We start from the raw sequence: 26,347 nt of genomic DNA, 5'->3' as shown, positions 1-26,347 counted from the left end.
TAATGGACTGTACTCCCTAATCAAAAGACATAGACTGGCAGAATGGATTAAAAAACAGGATCCTTCTATATGCTGTCTACAGAAAACACATCTTAGACCCAAAGATAAACATAGATTGAAAGTGAAAGGTTGGGAAAAGATATTTCATGCAAATAACAACCAGAAAAGAGCAGGAGTGGCTATACTAATATCCAACAAATTAGACTTCAAATGTAAAACAGTTAAAAGAGACGAAGAAGGATCCTATCTACTAATAAAAGGAGCAATTCAAAAGAAGACATACCAATCATAAATATTTATGCACTGAACCAGAATGCCCCCAAATACATGAAGCATGCACTGCAAATACTGAAAAGGGAAATAGACACATATACCATAATAGTTGGAGACTTCAATTCCCCACTCTCATCAATGGACAGAACATCTAGACAGAGGATCAATAAAGAAACAGAGAATTTGAATATTACAATAAATGAGGTAGACTTAACAGACATTTATAGGACATTACACCCCACAACAGCAGGATACACCTTTTTCTCAAGTGATCATGGATCATTCTCAAAGATAGAACATATGCTGGGTCACAAAGCAAGTCTCAACAAATTTAAAAAGATTGAAATCATACACAACACTTTCTCATATCATAAAGGAATGAAGTTGGAAATCAGTAATAGGCGGAGTGCCAGAAAATTCAAAAATACGTGGAGGCTCAACAACACACTCTTAAACAACGACTGGGTCAAAGAAGAAATTGCAAAAGAAATTAGTAAATATCTCGAGGCGAATGAAGATGAAAACACAACATATCAAAACCTATTGGATGCAGCAACAAAGACAGCGCTAAGAGGGAAATTTATTGCCCTAAATGACTGTATCAAAAAAGAAGAAAGGACAAAAATTCGACAATTAACTGTCCACTTGGTAGAACTGGAGAAAGAATAGAAAACTAACCCCAAAATAAGCAAAATGAAAGAAATAACAAAGATTAGAGCAGAAATAAATGCAATTGAGAACATGAAAACAATAGAGAAAATCAATAAGACCAGAAGTTGGTTCTATGAGAAAATCAACAAGATTGATGGGCCCTTAGCAAGATTGACAAAAAGAAGAGAGAGGACGCAAATAAATAAGATCAGAAATGTAAGAGGAGACATAACCACTGACCTCACAGAAATAAAAGAGGTAATAACAGGATACTACGAACAACTTTATGCTAATAAATACAACAGTGTAGATGAAATGGACAAGTTCCTAGAAAGGCATGAACAACTTTGACTCAAGAAGAAATAGATGACCACAAAAAACCAATCACAAGTAAAGCAATTGAATTGGTCATTAAAAAGCTTCCCAAAAAGAAAAGTCCCCGACCAGATGGCTTCACATGTGAATTCTACCAAACATTCCAGAAAGAATTAGTACCGACCCTGCTCAAAATCTTCAAAAAAATTGAAGTGGAGGGAAAGCTACCTAATTCATTCTATGAAGCCAACATCACCCTCATACCAAAACCAGGCAAAGATATTACAAAAAAAGAAAACTACAGACCAATCTAATGAACGTAGATGCAAAAATCCTTAACACAATTCCAGCAAATCGAATCCATCAACACATTAAAAGAATTATACATCATGACCAAGGAGGATTCATCCCAGGTATGCAAGGATGGTTCAACATAAGAAAATCAATTAATGTCATACACCATATCAACAAATCAAAGCAGAAAAATCACATGATCATCTCAGTTCATGCAGAGAAGGCATTTGACAAGATTCAACATCCTTTCCTCTTGAAAACACTTCAAAGAATAGGAATACAAGGGAGCTTCCTTAAAATGATAAAGGGAATATATGAAAAAGCCACAGCTAATATCATACTCAATGGGGAAAAATTGAAAACTTTCCCCCTAAGATCAGGAACAAGACAAGGATGTCCACTATCACCACTATTATTCAACATTGTGTTGGAGGTTCTAGCCAGAGCAGTTAGACAAGAAAAAGAAATACAAGGCATCAAAATTGGAAAGGAAGAAGTAAAACTATCACTGTTTGCAGATGATATGATACGATATGTCGAAAACCCGGAAAAATCCACAGCAAAACTGCTAGAGCTAATAAATGAGTACAGCAAAGTGGCAGGTTACAAGATCAGCATTCAAAAATCTGTAGTGTTTCTATATTAGCAATGAACAAGCTGAGGGGCAAATCAAGAAACGAATTCCATTTACAATTGCAACAAAAAGAATAAAATACTTAGGAATAAATTTAACTAAAGCAACAAAAGACCTATACAAATAAAACTATAAGAAACTGTTAAAAGAAATCACAGAAGACCTAAATAGATGGAAGACCATACCATGTTCATGGATTGGAAGACTAAATGTAGTTAAAATGTCAATTCTACCTAAATTGATTTACAGATTCAACCCAATACCAATCAAAATCCCAACAACTTACTTTCAGAAATAGAAAAACCAATAAGCAAATTTATCTGGAAGGGCAGATACCCCGAATTGCTAAAAGTATCTTTTTTTTTTTATTAATTAACGGAAAAAAAATTAACGCAACATTTAGAAATCATACTATTCTACATATGCAATCAGTAATTCTTAACATCATCACGTAGATGCAGGATCATCATTTCTTAATACATTTGCATCGGTTTAGAAGAAGTAGCAACACAACAGAAAAAGATATAGAATGTTAATATAGAGAAAAAAAATAAAAGTAATAATAATAGTAACAAAAAAACCAAAAAAAAACCCAAAACAAAAACCTATAGCTCAGATGCAGCTTCATTCAGTGTTTTAACATGATTACTTTACAATTAGGTATTATTGTGCTGTCCATTTTTGAGTTTTTGTATCTAGTCCTGTTGTACAGTCTGTATCCCTTCAGCTCCAATTACCCATTATCTTACCCTCTTTCTAACTCCTGCTTGACTCTGTTACCAATGACATATTCCAAGTTTATTCTTGAATGTCGGTTCACATCAGTGGGACCATACAGTATTTGTCTTTTAGTTTTTGGCTAGATTCCCTCAGCATAATGTTCTCTAGGTCCATCCATGTTATTACATGCTTCATAAGTTTATTCTGTCTTAGAACTGCATAATATTCCATCGTATGTATATACCACAGTTTGTTTAGACACTCTTCCGTTGATGGATATTTTGGCTGTTTCCATCTCCTTCCAATTGTAAATAATGCTGCTATAAACATTGGTGTGCAAAGGTCCGTTTGTGTCTTTGCCCTTAAGTGTTCTGAGTAGATACCTAGCAATGGTGTTGCTGGGTCATATGGCAATTCTATATTCAGCTTTTTAAGGAACCGCCAAACTGCCTTCCATAGTGGTTGCACCATTTGACATTCCCACCAACAGTGGATAAGTGTGCCTCTTTCTCCGCATCCTCTCCAGCACTTGTGATTTTCTGTTTTGTTGATAATGGCCATTCTGGTGGGTGTGAGATAATATCTCATTGTGGTTTTGATTTGCATTTCTCTAATGGCCAGGGACATTGAGCAGCTCTTCATATGCCTTTTGGCCATTTGTATTTCCTCTTCTGAGAGGTGTCTGTTCAAGTCTTTTTCCCATTTTGTAATTGCATTGGCTGTCTTTTTGTTGTTGAGTTAAACAATCTCTTTATAAAGTCTGGATACTAGACCTTTATCTGATATGTCATTTCCAAATATTGATTCCAATTGTGTAGGCTGTCTTTCTACTTTCTTGGTGAAGTTCTTTGATGCACAAAAGTGTTTAATTTTGAGGAGCTCCCATTTATTTATTTCCTTCTTCAGTGCTCTTGCTTTAGGTTTAAGGTCCATAAAACCACCTCCAATTGTAAGTTTCATCCCTATATTTTCCTCTAACTGTTTTATGGTCTTAGACCTAATGTTTAGATCTTTGATCCATTTTGAATTAACTTTTGTATAGGGTGTGAGATATGGGTCCTCTTTCATTCTTTTGCATATGGATATCCAGTTCTCTAGGCACCATTTACTGAAGAGACTGTTCTGTCCCAGGTGAGTTGTCTTGACTGCCTTATCAAAGATCAAATGTCCATAGATGAGAGGGTCTATATTGAGCACTCTATTCAATTCCATTGGTCGATATATCTATCTTTATGCCAATACCATGCTGTTTTGGCCACTGTGGCTTCATAATATGCCTTAAAGTCACACAGCGCGAGACCTCCAGCTTCATTTTTTTTCCTCAAGATGTTTTTACCAGTTCGCGGAACCCTGCCCTTCCAGATAAATTTGCTTATTGGTTTTTCTATTTCTGAAAAATAAGTTGTTGGGATTTTGATTGGTATTGCGTTGAATCTGTAAATCAATTTAGGTAGGATTGACATCGTAACTATATTTAGTCTTCCAATCCATGAACACAGTATGCCCTTCCATCTATTTAGGTCTTCTGTGATTTCTTTTAACAGTTTTTTGTAGTTTTCTTCATATAGGTTTTTTGTCTCTTTAGTTAAATTTATTCCTAGGTATTTTATTCTTTTAGTTGCAATTGTAAATGGGATTCGTTTCTTGATTTCCCCCTCAGCTTGTTCATTGCTAGTGTATAGAAATGCTACAGATTTTTGAATGTTGATCTTGTAACCTGCTACTTTGCTGTACTCATTTATTAGCTCCAGTAGTTTTGTTATGGATTTTTCCAGGTTTTCGACGTGTAGTATCATATCGTCTGCAAACAGTGATAGTTTTACTTCTTCCTTTCCAATTTTGATGCCTTGTATTTCTTTTTCTTGTCTAATTGCTCTGTCTAGAAGCTCCAACACAATGTTGAATAATAGTGGTGATAGTGGACATCCTTGTCTTGTTCCTGATCTTAGGGGGAAAGTTTTCAATTTTTCCCCATTGAGGATGATATTAGCTGTGGGTTTTTCATATATTCTCTCTATCATTTTAAGGAAGTTCCCTTGTATTCCTATTTCTTGAAGTGTTTTCAACAGGAAAGGATTTTGAATGTTGTCAAATGCCTTCTCTGCATCAATTGAGATGATCATGTGATTTTTCTGCTTTGATTTGTTGACATGGTGTATGACATTAATTGATTTTCTTATGCTGAACCATCCTTGCATACCTGGGATGAATCCTACTTGGTCATGATATATAATTCTTTTAATGTGTTGTTGGATACGATTTGCTAGAATCTTATTGAGGATTTTTGCGTGTATATTCATTAGAGAGATTGGTCTGTAGTTTTCTTTTTTTGTAATATCTTTGCCTGGTTTTGGTATGAGGGTGATGTTGGCTTCATAGAATGAATTAGGTAGCTTTCCCTCCACTTCGATTTTTTTGAAGAGTTTGAGGAGAGTTGGTACTAATTCTTTCTGGAATGTTTGATAGAATTCACATGTGACGCCATCTGGTCCTGGACTTTTCTTTTTAGGAAGCTTTTGAATGACTAATTCAATTTCTTTACTTGTGATTGGTTTGTTGAGGTCATCTATTTTTTCTTGAGTCAAAGTTGGTTGTTCATGCCTTTCTAGGAACACGTCCATTTCATCTAAATTGTTGTATTTATTAGCGTAAAGTTGTTCATTGTATCCTGTTATTACCTCCTTTATTTCTGTGAGGTCAGTAGTTATGTCTCCTCTTCCATTTCTGATCTTATTTATTTGCATCCTCTCTCTTCTTCTTTTTGTCAATCTTGATAAGGGCCCATCAATCTTATTGATTTTCTCATAGAGCCAACTTCTGGTCTTATTGATTTTCTCTATTGTTTTTATGTTCTCAATTTCATTTATTTCTGCTCTAATCTTTGTTATTTCTTTCCTTTTGCTTGCTTTGGGATTAGTTTGCTGTTCTTTCTCCAGTTCTTCCAAGTGGACAGTTAATTCCTGAATTTTTGCCTTTTCTTCTTTTCTGATATAGGCATTTAGGGCAATAAATTTCCCTCTTAGCACTGCCTTTGCTGTGTCCCATAAGTTTTGATATGTTGTGTTTTCATTTTCATTCGCCTCGAGGTATTTACTAATTTCTCTAGCAATTTCTTCTTTGACCCAGTCGTTGTTTAAGAGTGTGTTGTTGAGCCTCCACGTATTTGTGAATTTTCTGGCACTCTGCCTATTATTGATTTCCAACTTCATTCCTTTATGATTCGAGAAAGTGTTGTGTATGATTTCAATCTTTTTAAATTTGTTAAGACTTGCTTTGTGACCCAGCATATGGTCTATCTTTGAGAATGATCTATGAGCACTTGAGAAAAAGGTGTATCCTGCTGTTGTGGGATGTAATGTCCTATAAATGTCTGTTAAGTCTAGCTCATTTATAGTAATATTCAGATTCTCTATTTCTTTATTGATCCTCTGTCTAGATGTTCTGTCCATTGATGAGAGTGGTGAATTGAAGTCTCCAACTATTATGGTATATGAGTCTATTTCCCTTTTCAGTGTTTGCGGTGTATTCCTCACGTATTTTGGGGCATTCTGGTTCGGTGCGTAAATATTTATGATTGTTATGTCTTCTTGTTTAATTGTTCCTTTTATTAGTAGATAGTGTCCTTCTTTGTCTCTTTTAACTGTTTTACATTTGAAGTCTAATTTGTTGCATATTAGTGTAGCCACTCCTGCTCTTTTCTGGTTGTTATTTGCATGAAATATCTTTTCCCAACCTTTCACTTTCAACCTATGTTTATCTTTGGGTCTAAGATGTGTTTCCTGTAGACAGCATATAGAAGGATCCTGTTTTTTAATCCATTCTGCCAGTCTATGTCTTTTCATTGGGGAATTCAGTTCATTAACATTTAGTGTTATTACTGTTTGGATAATATTTTCCTCTACCATTTTACCTTTTGTGTTATATATATCATATCTGATTTTCCTTCTTTCTACACTCTTCTCCACACCTCTCTCTTCTGTCTTTTTGTATCTGACTCTAGTGCTCCCTTTAGATTTCTTACAGAGCTGGTCTCTTAGTTACAAATTCTCTCCGTGACTTTTTGTCTGAGAATGTTTTAATTTCTCCCTCATTTTTGAAGGACAATTTTGCTGGATATAGGAGTCTTGGTTTGCAGGTTTTCTCTTTTAGTAATTTAAATATATCATCCCACTGTCTTCTAGCTTCCATGGTTTCTGCTGAGAAATCTACACATAGTCTTATTGGGTTTCCCTTGTATGTGATGGATTGTTTTTCTCTTGGTGCTTTCAAGATCCTCTCTTTCTCTTTGACCTCTGACATTCTAACTAGTAAGTGTCTTGGAGAACACCTATTTGGGTCTAATCTCTTTGGGGTGCGCTGCACTTCTTGGATCTGTAATTTTAGGTCTTTCATAAGAGTTGGCAAATTTTCAGTGATAATTTCTTCCATTAGTTTTTCTCCTCCTTTTCCCTTCTCTTCTCCTTCTGGGACACCCACAACACGTATATTTGTGTGGTTCATATTGTCCTTGAGTTCCCTGATACCCTGTTCAAATTTTTCCATTCTTTTCCCGATAGTTTCTGTTTCTTTTTGGAATTCAGATGTTCCATTCTCCAAATCACTAATTCTATCTTCTGTCTCTTTAAATCTATCATTGTAGGTATCCATTGTTTTTTCCATCTTTTCTACTTTATCCTTCACTTCCATAAGTTCTGTGATTTGTTTTTTCAGTTTTTCTATTTCTTCTCTATGTTCAGCCCATGTCCTCTTCATGTCCTCCCTCAATTTATCGATTTCATTTTTGAAGAGGTTTTCCATTTCTGTTCGTATATTCAGCATTAGTTGTCTCAGCTCTTGTATCTCATTTGAACTATTGGTTTGTTCCTTTGACTGGGCCATATTCTCAATCTTCTGAGCGTGGACAGTTATCTTCTGCTGCTGGCGTCTGGGCATTTAGTCAGATTTCCCTGGGTGTCGGACCCAACAAGGTTGTAAGATTTTTCTGTGAAATCTCTAGGTTCTGTTTTTCTTATCCTGCCCAGTAGGTGGCGCTCGTGGCACACGTTTGTCTGCGGGTCCCACCAGTAAAAGGTGTTGTGGGTCCTTTAACTTTGGAAAACTCTTGCCGTCCGGGAGGTTCGCTAGCCGAAGTGGCTTGGAAGAGTGCCAGCCGGCCCGGGGTCCGAACGTGGGGAGGGTCGCTGGCCGCCGCAGCCCGGGAAAGCGCCCGTCCGAATTTCCTAGTCGTCCCAGGGCGCCAAGCGTAGCGGGAGGGCACCAGCCGCAGCGGCCCGCCCGGGAGAGTGCACGTTCCCGGGGAGTCACGGGTTTGGAAGGGCCCCCCCCCCCCCCGGTCACCATTCTCCGTGGCCTGGGGATTTCTGATCCGAGTCTCTCAGTTGCTCCGGGGGGCCGCGTGTGGTGTGGGCACCAGCCGCCGCGGTTTGAGGGGACCGCCTGTCTAATTCTCCCAGCCCGGCCCGGGAAGGGGGAAGGGAGTGACTCCGGCCGCTTGCCGCCCCGCCCAGTGAAGCCCGCGCCCCTCGGCGATCTCACCAGAGCGGGTTCTCGCAGCCAGCCAGCCGTTCCAGGATGGGGTACGCTGTCTTTTTTATCTCTGTCGTGGCTTTGGGAGCTGTTCTGTGTCGTGTCTACTCCCCTAGTAGCTGTCCTGGAGGAGAAACTAAGATCCGCGCGTATTACTAAGCCGCCATCTTCTCCGGAAGTCCCCAGCAGCTATCTTGAGGGGAAAATTGTGTAAAGAATGCTTACTTTGTTTTACATTTTGATATGGCAAAGTTAGGGCTTTTAGAATGAGAAGCTGTCATTTATTTTATTCTCAGATTTCTGATGGGAGGGCACAGAATCATCAATTTCTAACTTTCTGCATATCTCTCATCTAGATACTGGGCTTTCTGCTTTCTTTTAACAGCACGTGTGAAATTTACCAGCAGTAGGTATTATATTAACGGTGTTATTATCCTTCCAGAAAAGCCTGGTAGGGTCTCCAAAGCTAAATTGTGCCAGTATGTAGAACCTTGGCAGTGATGATCTTGCTTTTCTTGATCACATCATTTGCAAACAGTCAAAATAAAAATTGATGGCTCTGGACTGATGAATCTGTAGGACTCTGATTCTTTTAGTTCCACAAGTATATGAATACTTTATTTCAGGGGGTCAGTCAGTTGTCACTTTTAAAGGAAAAAGGCTTTATCCCCTTTATTAATGTCAGTGTGTCTTAGCAGCAAGATAGGAATCATTGGAATTAATGCTTTCACAGCCTCTCTGATCATTAAAGAATGAAGCACATTGGATGCATACTAGATACCCTACCTAGTCTACAGATTAAACCAAGGACAGGAAATTTTCAGTGAGTAGAATCCTCCAAAACATTGCTTGGAATTACAATCCATATCTATTCATCTGCCTATTTTCCTTCCTTTCTCTATCTTGGATGAATGAGAAAATAACTTTTAACTTTGTTTTTCTTTGCTGATGCTGCCAGAATGCAATATACCAGAAATGGAATGGCTCTTTTATAAGGGAGATTTATTAAGTTACAGGTTTACATTTCCAAGCCCACAAAAATGCCCAAACTAAGGCATCCAGACAAAGATACTTTGACTCCAAAGGAAGGCCAATATCTGTCACGTGCATGGGCACATAACTGGCATCTGCATCCTCTCCTGACTACTGGTTTCAAAATGGCTCTCAGTCCCTGTGGCTTCTTCTGTCTTCTGGCTTGTTTAGCAACTCATGGCAAGGCACATGGTGATGTCTGCTGGGCTCTGCCTGTTTCTAGGCATCTGCTCTCTCTGTCAGCACTCCAAGAATCTCCAGACATCCATGACTTTGTCAGCTCTGAAGCAAATGTTCTCCAAGCATCTGCATTGGCTGTGAGCTTTCTCAAAAAGGTTTCCTCTTTTAAAGAACTCCAGTGAATTAATCAAGACCCACCTTGAATGGGCAGAGTGACATCTCCATCTAATCAGAAAGGCTAACCCACTGTGGGTACATCACTTCTTCATGTAACCATCCAATTGAAAGCCATATCCATGCGGAAATAATCCAATCAAAGCTTGCACCCTAATTGACAGGCCTATCCTACAAAAATTAGGTTAGGAAAAAGAACATGGCTTTTCTGGGCCACACAATATCTTCAATCTAGCACACCTGGTTACCAACATAATTATTGTTTGTATAGGTCAGAAATGATTTGCTATCACTAGATGTGTCGCTTGAAAGCTTTTTTTTTTTTTGCATGTAGATTAAGTATAATGATTTGTCGCATTTCTAACCTGACAAATTTGTTTGTATGTGGTATCAACAAAACATCTATTAATGTTATATAATATCTTCTATATATATATGCCAACTTTACAGTGTGGTGGTAGGCTTCTCTCATAAATACCATATAATAAATGCTTAGTTCAAACTCTGTCTTAGAGACAGATGAGCTTTGCTCATCTTTGCTTTTTAGGACATAATAAGAAAAGGTAAATAATTGACAGCAAAAGAGATTCCCAATGATCAAGACTATTTAAACTGTTAATATCAATTTCAGTTTGTTTTTCTATGTTATATCAAGGTTTTAGTCATAACAGTACATAAGTAAATGAAGCTGAGCAAAGTAAAACCGATTTAAAAAATACCTGGCAATAGTGATGCAACCTGAAGAGTTTTAAAACTCCATTCTTCAGAATCCGAGACTATTTCCTTTTCTAAGCATGATGATAAAATAAACTTTTATTTCCCCAAAACGTTAACTTGAAAGTTATTTGAAGATTAAAAAAAAATTCTCCTCTTCCAAATTTGTAGCAGTTTTATTAAAATGAACATATCTTACCAAAGAGAGTTGATTTTGTTTTTCATTTCATTTCTAAATAATAGAGAAAGTAACTTTTCAAATATATAGGCATACCATTTGTTATTCAATCCTGCTGTGGTTTTAGAAATGCATAACTTTACATCTAATATGATAACTAATGACTACCTTGGGCTATTTAAATACAAAATAATTAAAATTAAAAAAATTCAAGTCAACTTCTTAGTCACACTAACCATTTTATAATGCTCAATAGCCATATTGACTATAAGCTATTCTATTGCACAACTTAGTGAACATTTCCATCATTGAAGAAAGTTCAGTGACACAGCTCTGGATTGAGTATTCCATTAGTGGAAAATCACATTGTCACAGTTTCCCCAGTATTTGGTTTCCTTTCATTTACGGGTACCAACCCACCCTTCTTCCTCCCAAGAAAAATATTGCTTTAAGAACCCTCAAGGCAGCTGATTTTTGTTTTACCAATTAGTACTCCTTAAATAATAACAATAATAAGATGCAGTAGTAGACAAAGTAGTAATAGTAGTAATGGTCAGAATAGCTAGACAATAGTAGAAGCAACTTTGGAGGCCAATTTTTATGAAGTTTTTATTAACCTTAAAAAGTGTACCACAAAATATGTATAGTTGGTATTTTACAAAGAGAGTGATATAGATGATCTTTAACTTTCCAAGTCAGTAATTCGGGAGTGAACACTGAAACAGCCTGTAAACAGAATAAGATTTATGAGATCTGTTTTCATATGTAAATTTTGGAAATAATTTTCTTTATTATGTAACCACACCTTAGGAAAGAACATAGAGTAGGAAAAATAAAACTGGTATATAATTGAATGATTAAACATTTTAGTGACTATTTCCATTGTTCAGATTGAGTGTGGTGAGTTAAAGCAGGTAGGTATTCTATTCATTTTTTCTCTTTGAATCTTTTCAGTAAGCTAGGTAGCAATCATTATCCTTACTTTGTAAATACAGAAACTTATGTAGAGTTGTCAAGTGAAAATTGAGTTGCACATGTTAAATTGATTATGTAAGGAAAGACTTTCTGTGTTTTAGGGACAGAGTAAGAGGAAAAATAAAGTTAATATATTCTAATTGTTGGAAAGATACTCTGAATTGTACATTATGTATTAAACTTTTTCCACAATTTAACATTGATAGATGTTTTCTGAGGAGAAATATATTTGAGGTCTTCTCTGTATACATTTACTAAAATGGTGACTTGTAGAGAAATAGCATATACCCAGTATATTAGTTGAATTATGTTTTCATAAAATGTAACATTACTTTTTATGTGTAATTTGAATATATTTCCTAGTTTTAAATATTTCCTAGTTTTAAGATGACATTAATTATTTTTGGCTTGTGAAAGACATAAGATTTTTTTGAGAAGCTTTAAGATTTGTCTGGCTTTAACTTCTAGTGTCATTTTAATTTCAAGTGTATTTTATCCTCAGACAAGTGCAAGTACCCAGTAAGTTGAGTAAAAATTGCTACCATGTAAAATGTATGCGTTTACTAGCTTTTTATAGCATAAACTTAGGGACTTTAAGTAAAATGCATGTTTAAAATACATGTTTAGTCTTAATTATCTAGTATTTTTTTCCAAAAAATATAAAAACAGAATATTTACTTGTCTTTTTATTGTTATAATATTACTGGAATGTGACTGTTTACAGATTTCTGAATTTTTTTTTTTGAATTATAGGGTTTTATAGAAAGTGTAGTCGCTTTTGTCACCAGAGTATTTTTGTATCAATTAAAGTTGAGAGCATATGACTAGGCAGTAATCCCTTGAAGGCAAATCTTTGGATACAAAGAGTAATGTATTTCATCTCCTGCTGTTCTGATTTGATGGGGCAGAGTGGGGTGGGTTATTTGGAGAGAGTGCGTTTCCAATTTTATCTCCCTTGGTCCCCTCTGCATCATTTAAAGCTGCTCAATACTGTCCTCCCTAAAAACCTCTGTTTTTAATTAATTTTTTAAAAATATAACAACAAACACATTCTTAGCATATGATCATTCCATTCTACATATATAATCAGTAATTCATAATATCATCACATAGTTGCATAGTCATCATCATGATCATTTCTTAGAACATTTGCATCAAGTTAGAAAAAGAAATAAAAAACAACAGAAAAAAATTCATATACCATACCCCTTATCCCCCCTTTCATTGATCACTAGCATTTCAATCTACTAAATTTTATTTTAACATCATCCACAATCATGGATGCTACTTTTATATGACTAATTTTCAAATCAGTCAATACCTATCTATATATCTATCTGTCTGTCTATCTGTCATAGTTAGGTTCAGTCAGTTCGGCCAGGTGATGATGCCCCATTGTGCTGTCACTACGGACTTAAATCATCAGCATATGAAATTCATCTAAGGCTGATTACATCTGCAGTCCACTGAGAGGAGTGCTTTCCACAGTGAGTGACATTTAATTAAATTAGCAGGAGGCTTAAAAGAGAGCGGTCAGAAGGGAGCTTGGCACAGCACATCCCAAGCATAACTCACAGCACTTACAGCTCATTCTAGACATTTGGAGATGCAGACAACAGCAGAGAAGTCCTGGAGAAAGCTGTTTGAACTCAGAAACCAGCAGAGAAGTCCAGCAGACATTGCCGTGTGCCTTCCCATGTAAAAGAGAACCTCAGATGAAAGCTAGATGCCATTTCTCTGAAGAACTATACATTTTAAATGTATAGTTTAAAACAAGTTTTAAATAAATCCCCTAATTAAAGGCCAATCCATCTCTGGTGTATTGCATTCTGACAGCTTTAGCAAACAAAACACTATCTATCTTAAATCACAATTTCTGGCTGCAAGTGGGAAGGATCTCCATTTGAATATCTGTGATAATAATAGGCTTAATTAATTTTCAAAACAATAGTCAACCTACCCCACTTCTGGAGATGTCTTTCAATGTGCTCTAGTAAGTCAGAATTTGAGGTAATCTTTTACTCTTTGTTATCCTTGTTCCTGATTCTTAATTTAGCATGAAGTCCTCTAAGTTTCTCCATTTAAAATATATCTTGTGTTTCTCATTTCCTCTACATTTTCTCATCTTTGCAATTCAAATCCTCATTATCTCACACCTAGAATTTGCTACCCCCCTCTTCCCCACCATCCCCTGCCTTACCATCTTTTGTTTAGTTGTTGTTGTTGTTGTTTTGGTATGTACACCAAATTGGTATTGTATATTTTCCTTAAACAGATGGTAATATTGTAAGAGTAAGAGTTGTATTATACTTCTCTTTGGATCCTCTGTAACCCTGGGCACAGTGCTAGGTACAATAGAAACTCAATAATTAATTGTTCATTTATTCAGCAACTGTTTACTGAAAAGTTTCTATGTTCCAGGTACTGTTCTTATGCTCAAGTGACCAAGATAGACAAGGTCTCTTTCCTAATGGAGCTTAAAGCCAAACAGTCTCCCGTGATAAAGGAAGGCCCCTCTGATGAGAAGGCATTTGTTATGAGACTTGAATGAAGTGAGAAGGCCAGTCATATAAAGATAGTGGGAACACTTGCTCCAGGCAAAGAGATCAGCACATGTCAAGGCCCTGAAGTAGGACAAGTTTAATGTGTTTCGAGAATATCAAAAAGGCCATTGAGACTGGAACATAGTAGAGACAGTAGCCTAAGATGTAGTCCAGGGACCAGGTGATGGAGGACCTTATAGGTCATGGTTTAAATATGGTAGATTTATTCTAAGTATTGGGAAAGCCATTGGACAGTTGTGAGATAAGGTAGTGATGTGACCTGTTTGCACTGTGTCAAGATTAGATGTAGGGAGTCTATAATGGTAATATAGGAGAGCTGTAAGAAGTGTTTGACTTGAGGGTTGATTGAGGAAGTAGAGTTGTCAATACAGATTGAAAGGAAGGTATGAGATAAAAGAACCAAAGAAAACTCAGTCCTGTGTGGTTGAACAAATTATGTAACTTTTTTGAACTCTGTTTTTGCAGAGTGTATAATGATATCTCTTTCCTTCTTTGAAGGAATCTGTTATGAGGATTTGATGAAATAACACATGAAAGCCTATAATAAGCCTTAAAATACTTTAACAATGTGGTTCTTTTTAACACTTAACATGTAAGAAGCTCATTGTAAATTATGACTTGTTAATAAAGTAATTTCTAAAAGCTTAGATTATATAAGCATAAGAACTTGAAACCATAGATAATCCAGGAAATAGTTTAACATAACCTCCCTTGGTTTTACAGTTCAGACTGGATTCTTTCCAGGGATATTTTCAATTTTTAGTAGTTCTGTCATTATTCATAAGGATTAGGATGAGGCGATCTCTTCTATATTAAATAGATCAGATACTTTCTCTTTCTCCCATTTTGACTCTAAGCTGAGCTGCTATCCCTATAGAGAAAGGTGTTGTCAATAAACAGACTGTCTTTTGTTTGTACTGTATTTAAGACACCATGATTCTCTTCTTGGTGAATATTTGAAAATGAATAAAACTTCTAAACCAAATGTCCTATAGTTTATTTTCTGATATGTTAACCCTGGGGTGTCTCTGATTATAAAGAAAAACATAACTTGCCAGACCATACTAAATATTGATCTTTAAATAAATACCAAGTGTATTTTATGTTTATTGGTGTCATGCCAATTATGTTTTCTAAAAACTTAAGATTGGTTTAAATATGACGGTATGCATCAAGAAAGAAAATTCTCAACAAACTTTTTAATTTTTGAAATTACTTACCAAGCATGATTCAGCTGATTGCTATTTCTGTTTTCCTATTGCAGGTTTCTCAACAGTGATGTCACAAGATTGACCACATTCATCGCAGTAAGAAAAAAATGATAATTAAGACTTTAAGGATGTTACATTTTCTCTAAGAATGAAAATTAATTTATAGAATTAAAAATAATTTCAACAACCAGTTGAATACTTAAATTTTCAGTGAAACATATCAGTCTTGTAGTTATTTATTTTTTAAACATTAATTTAAAGCACTTAAAAAACATTTAAAATGAGAATTACTTTACACTGAAATTACATGCCTAATTAACATTTCAGTAAAAGTTATACTCTGAACAGCACCCTTTTTTAGTTTTTGTTTTTACTAAAAATGACAAAATTTAAAGTCACTCCATGTTAGGAAAAATTACAAAAATAAAATTAACTGAGACTTTAATGAGTTATTAAAGAAAGACTATTTTATTAAAGACTATTTTGGTATTAGGCTTCCTGCTTGAATTTTTCATTAATATTTGGAAGACTCTTTATAAATCATTTAAATATGGAGAGTGGTTTGAAAAAAGATAGTTCTAAGTAACTGATACCTTTCCCCTTAAATTTTATTTAATTTGAATAAATAAAGTCAATATTAAAGTATCACTTTCTACTGTATGTAAGGAAATGATATATTACCTAAAGAAAAACTTGATTAAAAGTTTTGATCCATATTCTTATAAAGTTCTAGTAAAATCTGATTTTATAGGGTTTTTGAAAAATTTTCTTACACAGAAAAAAACTTAAGTTGTTATTGATTCAGTGACTCTTGCTCTATGAACTTGTTTCTTTAATCCTATTATATCATTGCTTAGTTAAATATCGAATCAGTAAATGACCAGAAATATGAAATCTGTGTGTAGATTTTATTGTTCATGTTCTAACATTTTATTTTAGAACTGCTTCAATTGTCAATTTTAACATTTTCCAGAGACTAGAGAGAACTTTCATTGTATTTTTAAAGGTTTTATCATCATCATATAGTACCCTAATGTTTATGGCATATTCATTCATATTCTTGAGGAAACATTTTATCTTTTTCTGATTTGTAGCTTTTTGCTTGTTTGTTTTTTTCTTAATCAGAACTTTATTGCCCTAATTTAATATTTTACCACAAAATATGAACACATTTCTGTAGTAACCTTCTGTTTAGCATCCAGTACGTTACTGTCAGGGAAGTTAAAATTACCATTGTATGGAAAAGTATTTTTTTATTGTTGTTTTTTAGGAATTAAAAAATGCTGACTCTCACAATGCATTTTTAAGGTAATATTAAGAGAGTATTTAACTGTAACTATTCTAAATCCAATAATTTCAGGAAGAGAGATAGTATTCAGTATACTCAGATGTTAAATAAGTTAAAGACTAAGAAGTATCCATTAAGTATGAGAAGTTCATAAATGGCTGGGATTAGAAACCATTACTTTGTAATAATGTCAGGCTTGTGAGACTTTCTCCAGCCTTTTGAATCAAGAAGAGACGGTAGATTTCAGCAGTGATTCAGTTTGAGAGTGGTAGTGACCATGGATAGGGCTAGAACAAAGTAAGGCCAGGAAAGAGCTGACATTGCCAGAAAATGTCTGGCGAGATCAAGGAACTTGATAAATTGGTGTGATTAGATGACAAAGTAAGAGCTAAATAAGTAGAACATTGTGGTTAGAGAGGGAAATAATATATATAATAGATTGTTTCAAAGCAGAATCTCTAATGAGTTTTTATATATTAAAATTATACACTTTTTTTCCCCTTAAAGTTTTTCACAAGTCAGGAGAATTTCTGGTTTTTCCTTTGTCACAGTCCACAGATAGGTCGAAACTGTGACTCAAAACTGTGATTTCTCTTCTTCCTGTCCATTATCAATTCCACTGCAGCTTATACATAATTCTCATATTATTCTTATTAAAACATTGCTCTGATTCTTTTACTTCCCATTGTTCAGTGATTTCCCATTTGCCTACATGATTAATTCTAGACTTTCAAACTTGGTATTCAAGATCCCTCCTCAGTCCTACATCAACTCTTCCCCAGCCATACATTCTGTTATTTAAGAGCAAAAACTTACACATTATTAAATGGAAACTTTGTACTGTACCTTGATATACATTTCTGGCTCTATATCTAAATTCATGCCACTCCCTTTACCTAGAATATTCCTCCTCCTTTTCAGGCTTTTTCTTTATTTATTCTGTTGAAATCAAACCTGCCCTCTTATGTTCCTCCATGCACATATATTAATCTCTCTGAGGCCTTCCTAAGCATCCTAATTGAAAGCGAGTCTCCCTTCCTAGTAGTTTAATAATGTTTAATTTTTTTATTCCTGTTTTACTGATAAGATGTCTTCACTTGTATTTTGCAAATTTTAATACGTCTTTGTATCATAGTTACCAAATATTTGCTGGTAATCACAAATACTCCAGAAAGCACTAAACCAATTAGTATTTTTAGTTTTCTTATATTAAAATTGCAGTAAGAATCTTAATATGTGAATGTCCATAACAGAACCATAAGAATAGGGTAGAGAGTAAATAGTATCAGTTTTAGAACCGGATAGAATTCAGTACTGATGTCATATAGCACTAGTCATGTGACCTACAGTCAGCATCTTTGAAACTCAGTATCTTCCACTACAAAATGATATATTACATGTATTTCATGGGATTGTTATCAAATTTAAATAAAATGTTATCTTTCTTTGATCTTACTCATATAACTTTATGGTTTGCTCCTTTATATATACATCAGGGGGACACAAAATCAGTCTTAAAGTTTAAGGATATATATATGAGGCGATATATATGTAGCTTTGTGTGTGCAACTTGTAGAAAGTATCCTTAAAGAAAGGAAAGTATCCTTCTCTTTCTCCCCCTTTCCTCCTTGCTGACTGAAATTTAGACATGATAATTGGACTATGAGCAGAAACCACATACTGAGAATGGGCAGAGCATTGAGATAGTGTTCCTAATAACTTCACCAAATCACCCTGCCTACTCTGGTTTGTCTGTATCTAGACTACTTTTATGTGACAGAGATAAACTTCTCTCTTGTCTAAGCCACTGGTTTGGGAGCTTTCTGTCAATAATAGGCCAAACTAATCCTGATGCACTAGAATAATTTGACGAAGTTTGTGTTGTTGTTAAAATGTCTTTAATTTTGTTTGAACTTTCTTGTCCCTTTTGATGGTTTGAGTTTTTGGCAAAGAATAAAAAAGGGAATGATTCATTCTATTTAGGAGAGAAGGTCAGGAAGGAAGAGGAACACGTTCAGGTTAGATTTTTGAAGTAGGAATTAGAAGAGAATCCCAAAAGAGAAACTGTCACATATATTTGAAAGAAGACACTTGCATATGTTCAAGGACATGAAAAATCTTAGTCCAATATTGTTGTAATGTAAAATTTAAGAAGTAAGTAAATAAACCTAAAGGTCAGATCTTGTAGGAATTTATAAACCAAGGTGTTTGATGAGTGCTAATCACCTAGTGAAGGGCTCTTTTAATATTAATCATTTTAACATTGTTGATAATATTCCCATTAATTTTTTTTAATAAATATGTTTTGACACAAGTGTTAAAGAAGATACGACAAATCAATATTTACTTATTCACTGCTTGTTTTGATTTCATAAAGCTGACAAAATGCAATATACCAGAAATGGGTTGACTTTTACAATGGGGATTTATTAATTTACAAGGTTATGGTTCCTTGATCATGAAAATTGTCCGAATAAGGCATCAACAGGACAATACCTTCTCAGAATGCCCAGCTAATGGCGAGTTTGGCCTCCTCTGTCAGATAGCAAGGCACGTGGCAACCTCTGCTAGTACGTCTCTTCCGGGTTTTGTTGCTTTGAGCTTCTGACTTAAGTGGTTTCCTTTCAGCTTCTTTGGGGCTTTTACTGTGAGCTTCTCTTAATTTCATCTCTTAGCTTCTTTTGTGCTCTTACAAAAGGATTCCAGTAAGAGGATTAAGATTTACCTTGAATGAGGTAGGTCACATCTCAATTGAAATAACCTAATCACAGGTCTGCATCCACAGGAATAGATTAAAAGAACACGATTCTTTTTGTGGTACATAAAGCCTCCAAACTACAATAGTGCTTTTTAATGTGCTAGATGCTTTCTATTGAAGCTTTATAACAATTTAAAAAGACATATATTACATTTTACAGATGACTAAACTGAGACTCAGAAAGGCCAAGTGTTTTTCCCAGGGTGTTCTAACTGTTAGTTTAAGTCATTATATGAAACGTTTAAAAAATCAACCATTTCCAGAACAGGTCTATTATGTATCTTCTGACCTCTAGTTTTCTACTTTTCTAATATCAAAAGTAGAGTTGTAGTGAATTAAAACATATCTTTGGTAAGATGTAATAAAAGTAATCAATCCAGAAGTAAAAGTTTACATAGGAATTTCCATATCGTATGCCAACAAATGTATCTGAAAAATATTAAGTTGTTTTATTTTTTTTGGCATAGACAGGCATGGGAATTGAACCCAGGTCTCCAGCATAGCAGGCAAGAACTCCATCTGCTGAGCCACTGTGGCCCACCCTGAAAATAGTAAATTTTCAAGTAAAAATATCTAATATAGTAAAGTTTATAAACTATGTCTTAAATATTGTTTTGAAAAATCTGAATATTTTGAACAAGATCTTCAAAATTAATATGTGGTAGCCATTTAAATTACTTCATACAGAGCCATTTTCCATTGCTATTAGTAAATATATATTTGAATACAATAAATCCCTGTCCATTACTGCTGCATTGTTTTATCATTAATGGAGCCCAAAGCATTCATGGTATCCTTTAAATAACTGCAGCTATAAATGACACCATGCTGCACAGATTCAAATAAACTTTTTAGCAAATGAAAGTATTCAATATTATGCAGTCATTCATGTCGATTGGCATAAGCATAATATTTTCAGATGTATTTTTGGCATACGATATGGAAATTCCTATGTAAACTTATACTTCTGGGTTGATCACTGTTATTATATTTTACCAAAGATATGTTTTAACTGACTACAACTCTACTTTTCATGTTAGAAAAGTGGGAAGCTAAAGGTGAGAAGATACATAATAGACTTGTTCTGGAAACGTTACCTAAACAACAGAACTTTTTTGGCGCACGATTTTGAGGCTAAAAGTCCAAAGTCAAGATATCAGCAAGGCTTGCTTTCTCCCCAAAGATTGCAGCATTCTGATGCTGGCTGCTGGGGTAATCTATGGGGCTCATATCTTGTATTTCTGTCTCGAGTCACATAGCAATGTCCTCTCCTTGCTCACTTCAATAACTTCTAAGTCTTCTTTAAAGGCCTTCAGTAATCTGGATTAAGACCCACTGTGGTTTTTTACACTTAATGGCCTAATTACAATGGGTTCACACCCACAGGGTTGTGGATTAACATTAAGAGTATATTTGTTGGGGTACTTAATGCAATTTACCACAAATTAGTTCAAAGATTAGTTCTTAATTACCAAATATTCAAAATGAGCTGCTTTTTCATAAATCTGCTTTTAAAAAAAGCAGTAAAAAAGTAATAAAGCCTAGAAATAATTATATAAGCATGAGAGGGTTTTAAATAAACAAAAAACAGTTTTCAGGCTGGCAGCAGTGGCTCAGTGGCAGGGTTCTCACCTGCCATGCTAGAGACCGGGGTTCGATTGCCGGTGACTGCCCATGTGAAAAAACAAAACAATTTTCTACTTTGGCTTCATGTTTTCTCATTGTATTCAGCACAGAGCCAAGTACCTAGACTAGGTAAATGTTTTTGGAATTAAGGTACCTTAAAATTTAGTTTCATTTGTAAATCATTCTCCCACTCATACTCATAGAGCATCAGTACACTATACTGCTGTGATATACATCTACAAATGCTAGTCCAAGATAAAATACAAATATAGTTTGTAAAAATTGTTTAGAGGAATTATAGACTGAATTGTGAGATTATTATTGTTTCATTCTATAAAAAACCAAAACTGTGTAGGAGTGTTTTAGTTTGTTAGCTGCCAGAATGCAATATATCAGAAACGGAATGGCCTTTAAAAAGGGGAATTTAATAAGTTGCTAGTTTACAGTTCTAAGGCTGAGAAAATGCCCCAATTAAAACAAGTCTATAGAAATGTCCTATCTAAGGTATCCAGGGAAAGATACCTTGATTCAAGAAGGCCGATGAAGTTCAGGGTCTCTCTCTCAAGTAAGAAGGCACATGGCGAACAGGGTCAGGGTTTCTCTCTCAGCTGGAAAGGCACATGGCAAACAGTGTCATCTGCTAGCTTTCTCTCCTGGCTTCCTTTCATGAAGCTCCCCGGGAGGTGTTTTCCTTCTTCATCTCCAAAGATCACTGGCTGGTAGACTCTCTGCTTCTCATGGTTATTTTATTTTCTCCTCTCTCAGAAATCTCTCTTTCTCCAAAATGTTTCCTCTTTTATAGGACTTCAGAAATTAATCAAGACCCACCCAGATGGGTGAATACACGCCTCCAGCTAATCCAGTTTAACAACCACTCTTGATTAAATCACATCTCCAGGGAGATGATCTAATTACAGTTTCAAACATTCAGTACTGAATAGGGATTAGAAGAAACGGCTGCCTTTACAAAATGGGATTAGGATTAAAACATTGCTTTTCTAGGGTGCATACGTCACTTCAAATGAGCACGAGAAGGGATTTTGACAAAAGTGGAAGATTTCTTGTTACATAACATTAAAAGGGTACCTAAGTTATCATATTATATGTGTCAAAATGGTGTAATTAATACAAGTGCATTATACAAATTGGATGTATTTTAAAAAACCACATCAATAGATATGTTTCCCATCATAATGTAAGACAGTATGTGTAAACTTTTCTGCCTGCAAAGTATGCCATTTATTTTGTAAATAACATGTCTGGTGCTTGCCCATTTTATTCTGATTTTATTTCCCTGCAAAAAAAAAAAAAAAAAAAAACCCACTCAATTTGTTTATAAAATTCATTTATTTTATCTCTCTACCTGACCACTCCACTGAATATTCCTGTCTTTTTTTTTCTCCTCTGGTTGCTTTATATTCTCAGTGTCAGCCTTATGACTAGGAAATTTTGGAAAAATTATATACTTAACACTGAACTCAAATGTCACAGACCACCTCAAATGTTACAACCTCCATTTAACCTTATAGTTCCAAACTTGCCCCACTACCCAGTTGGAATTAATTTCCCCAACATAACTGCCTTTGTGATATTTGTTATTTCCGTTACAGCAGTGTTCTTTAACACTGGGGTCTTTGGACCCAAATGTGAAGTCATATTCTCTGAGAAGAGAGGGGGAGTTTGCATTATGAATTTTAAAATTTCAATGTTAACATAAAAAATTAATATGAGGTTATTCTCGGATCAACTGGTAGTATAACCAGTTACTACCATGTGCTTTCAGGGCTATGACTGTGTTTATGTCATTCTAATGAGAAAAGAAGAAAATTAGATTTGATATACAAACCATTCATCTGTAGCAAGTAAAGGACAGATGATATCTGAGTGAATCAAATCAAAGATTTGTAGTAGTTTGAGTAAGAAGAAATGGTAGAAATAGAAAATATTTCAAAACACACTTGACTATAATATGGGCAAGCCAACCACAAATGTAACTGGAAAATAATGAGGAATTAACAGTATCAAATTCATATTGAGTACAATGATTACATTTTTTCTTGGTGTGGGCAGGCTCCAGGAATCAAACCCGGGTCTCCAGCATGGCAGGTGAGAATTCTGCCACTGAGCTGCCATTGCACCACCCAATGATTACATTTTAACACAAACATCATATATCATAATAATTTGAAATTGTAGCTTTTACATGCATAATTTGTAAATGTGTATTGGTATTATATTTGTAGAAGATTTGGAAGTGAAACTTTCCTTATTCATAGTTTTATGTTTCTAAATATTTCAGTATTGTAATAATTTAATTAATTTAAGTCACATAGGTGATTTAAGGAGTCATTACATAACTTAAGTTTCAGAAACATTGTGATAGTGCCCTTATCAGTCTTATGATTAGTTGTGGGTTCACCTATCTCACCTATTAAATTGCAAAATCCTCACAGTCTAGCAAAGCCATATATTATGTTCTGTTCATTTTGATATTTCCCTTAGAGTCTGTCACAATGCCTTACACCTAGTCACAGCTTGTGTGTAAACTTGCCCATGCTGGCATATTAAATGTGATATAAAGAGAATTAACAGATATTTTGCCTCTTAATGTGTTTATGATCTGTCAGACTGAACATGGATAAATGCATAAAAAACATATAGGGTATATATAATTTAATAATTTGGAATTCATACGACTTAACAAATTCTTATTCTAAAATTAAATATCCCCTAGGATTTTTTCCTTCTGGCTTTTAAAAAGGGGGATTTATTAAGTTGCAAGTTTATAGTTATAAGGCCATGAAAATGCCAAACTAAGGCATCCAGGGAAAGGTACCTTGATTCAAGGAAGATCAATGGGTCCAGAACACCTCTGTCAGCTAGAAAGGTGCATGGTGACATCTGCTAGCTTTCTCTCCTGCCTTCTCATTTTATGACGATTCCCTGGGGGTGCTCTTCTGCATCTCCAAATATCCCTGACTGTATAGACTCTCTCAGCTCTCAAGCTTTTTCCAAAATGGCTCCCTCTTTAAAGTTAGCCAGTCCACCTTGGATGGGTGGAGACACATTTCCATGGAAACCATCTAATCACAAATTACCACCCACAATTGGGTGAAAACAGTAAAAAAAGATCTCACCCAGCAATATTGAATGAGGATTAAAGGGCATTGCTTTTCTGGGGTACATAATAGCTTCAAACCTCCACATTCCACCCTTTGAAATGTTCTTTCAAAGAACATGAAAAGACATGTTCTTTCCAAATGCAAAATGCATTCACTCCATCACAATATCACAAAACCTTAAACCATTTCAGTAGTAATATAAATGCAGTACAAAAGCAGAAACAGTATCAAGTCTCATCGGAGTCAGCTAAAGGCATAGTCTGTCCCAAGGCAAAATTCTCCTCTCACTCTGGACCTTTAAAATTCGAAACAGTTATATGCTGCCAATATACAAAGGGAAGACCGTCATTGAATACATAGTCCCATTTCCATAGGGGGATATTGGAAGGAAAATGGGTCAATGGACTCAAACAGTTCAGAAAACCTGAAGGGCAACTCTATTAGATTTCAAAGTTATCCTCGGGGCTTTAGAAAGCAGCAGTCTCCCCCTAAGGGCTTACACATTGGTCCAGCTCTCTCCAAATGCAACCTTGGGGGAAATTTGGGGATACCACCTTATTCTTGGCTCCACCCTTTCCACATATCAGCCATACCCAGGCTCTCTGCTATCTCCAGGGCTCATGCTCAGCCCTTCCATAACAATATGGTGGCAGCCAGGCTTCCTCAATCCCCAGTGAGTGTGCTCCACCCTCTCTGAGGCCTGGGGCACTGAAACTCCTGCCATCTGCCTTCTGGGCAAACTCACCCTCTTCAAATACATGAGTGGGTCTGCTTCCCTGGCCCAAGTTTCTTTACTTCTGACCTTAGCTTCCATGGTTCTGTTTCCAAGTTAATTTTCCTCCAGTTTGTCCCTTTTCTGTCCCTTCTAGTCCAAACTGGCAGTGGTTCTGTTTATACAGCTCCCACAAACTCTTGTCGGTTTTCTGTGCAGTATGCTGGGATCATGCCCATCCTACAAAAGAATTTTCCACAGACCCTTCCTGAATAACTCCATCTCCAATGCTGGCTTTTTCTGAAATGGCTGACTGCATCTGTGTTTTGGTAAATCCTCACATAGGGCACCATTTTCTGGGGTCTCCTTCTCTGAAAGCCCAGAATTTTCTAGACCATCAGTTTCTGATTTCTTTGTACCCAAGAGTTTAGTTCTCAGCTTGTCATTGTGTGTTGCATTTTATTATAAGCTGCAAGGAGAAGCCAGGCTGCTTTTTCCACATTTAGTTTGGAAATTTCCTCAGCTAAGTATCCTGGGTTGTCAACTTTAAATTTTAACTCCCATCCAACAACAGTACTCAATTTGCTCAAATTATTTGCCTTTTAAAAATAAGGGTTGCCTGCCTTCCAGTTTGCAATGACACAGTCCTCATTTCTGTCTAACGCCTCATCAGAGGTATCTCTAGAGTCCACATTTCTACCAACAGTTTTTTCAAAGCACTCTAGGCCTTCTCTATCAAGCTCCTCGCAATTCTTCCAAAATCTTCACAGTATCCATTTAAAAAGCCATTCCAACATGTTTGGTATTTGCAAACCACAGCAGCACCCACTTCTCTGGTACCAAAATCTGTTTTAGTTTGTAAAAGCTTCGAGAATGCATTATACCAGAAGCAGAATGGCTATTAAAAAGGGAAATATATTAAATTGCAAGTTTACAGCTCTAAGGCCATGAAAATGTTCCAATTAAGGCAAGGCTATCGAAATGTCCAAACTAAGGCATCCAAGGAAAAATACCTTGGTTCAAGAAGGCTGATGACATTCGAGGTTTCTCTCTCAGCTGAAAAGGCACCTGGCATCTGCTAGCCTTTTCTCCAGGCTTGTTCACAGCTTCCTTGGGGGCATTTTCTTTATGTATCTCCAAAGGCCTCTGGCTGTGTGGGCTTTCTTGGTTCTTTCCAAAATCTCCCCTAGATTTTTGAACACTTACGATGTTATATGGCTTACTTTAACTAGATAGTCGAGTTGTTTTACTTTTATCTAAAAACTGTTATAGGGGAGTGGTAAGGGCATAAAAGTTTTTATGACATGCCAGAATTGAGATATAACCAATGTACTTCAGGGAATGAGACAGTATACCATTGTAAAAGTGTAGCTTTTCATAGTTAGGATGGTTCAAGAACA

The 26,347-nt window shown here is 35.5% G+C and overlaps 1 protein-coding gene across 19 annotated transcripts in view; it reads left to right on the top strand.

Moving 5' to 3' along the window:
* The window catches only part of BAZ2B (bromodomain adjacent to zinc finger domain 2B), a 496,810-nt gene that overhangs the window by 182,177 nt on the left and 288,286 nt on the right, over nucleotides 1-26,347 (top strand). For all 19 annotated transcript variants that reach the window (XM_077153953.1, XM_077153960.1, XM_077153959.1 and 16 more), the window contains one exon: nucleotides 15,495-15,537. The gene's annotated coding sequence lies outside the window, so the exon portion shown is untranslated. The remainder of the gene's footprint in view (nucleotides 1-15,494; nucleotides 15,538-26,347) is intronic.

Source organism: Tamandua tetradactyla, chromosome 3 (assembly GCF_023851605.1).
Source record: "Tamandua tetradactyla isolate mTamTet1 chromosome 3, mTamTet1.pri, whole genome shotgun sequence".
NCBI classification, from domain to species: domain Eukaryota; kingdom Metazoa; phylum Chordata; class Mammalia; order Pilosa; family Myrmecophagidae; genus Tamandua; species Tamandua tetradactyla.
The sequence above is the reverse complement of the archived record's forward strand: the minus strand, read 5'-3'. Positions and strand labels throughout refer to the sequence as shown.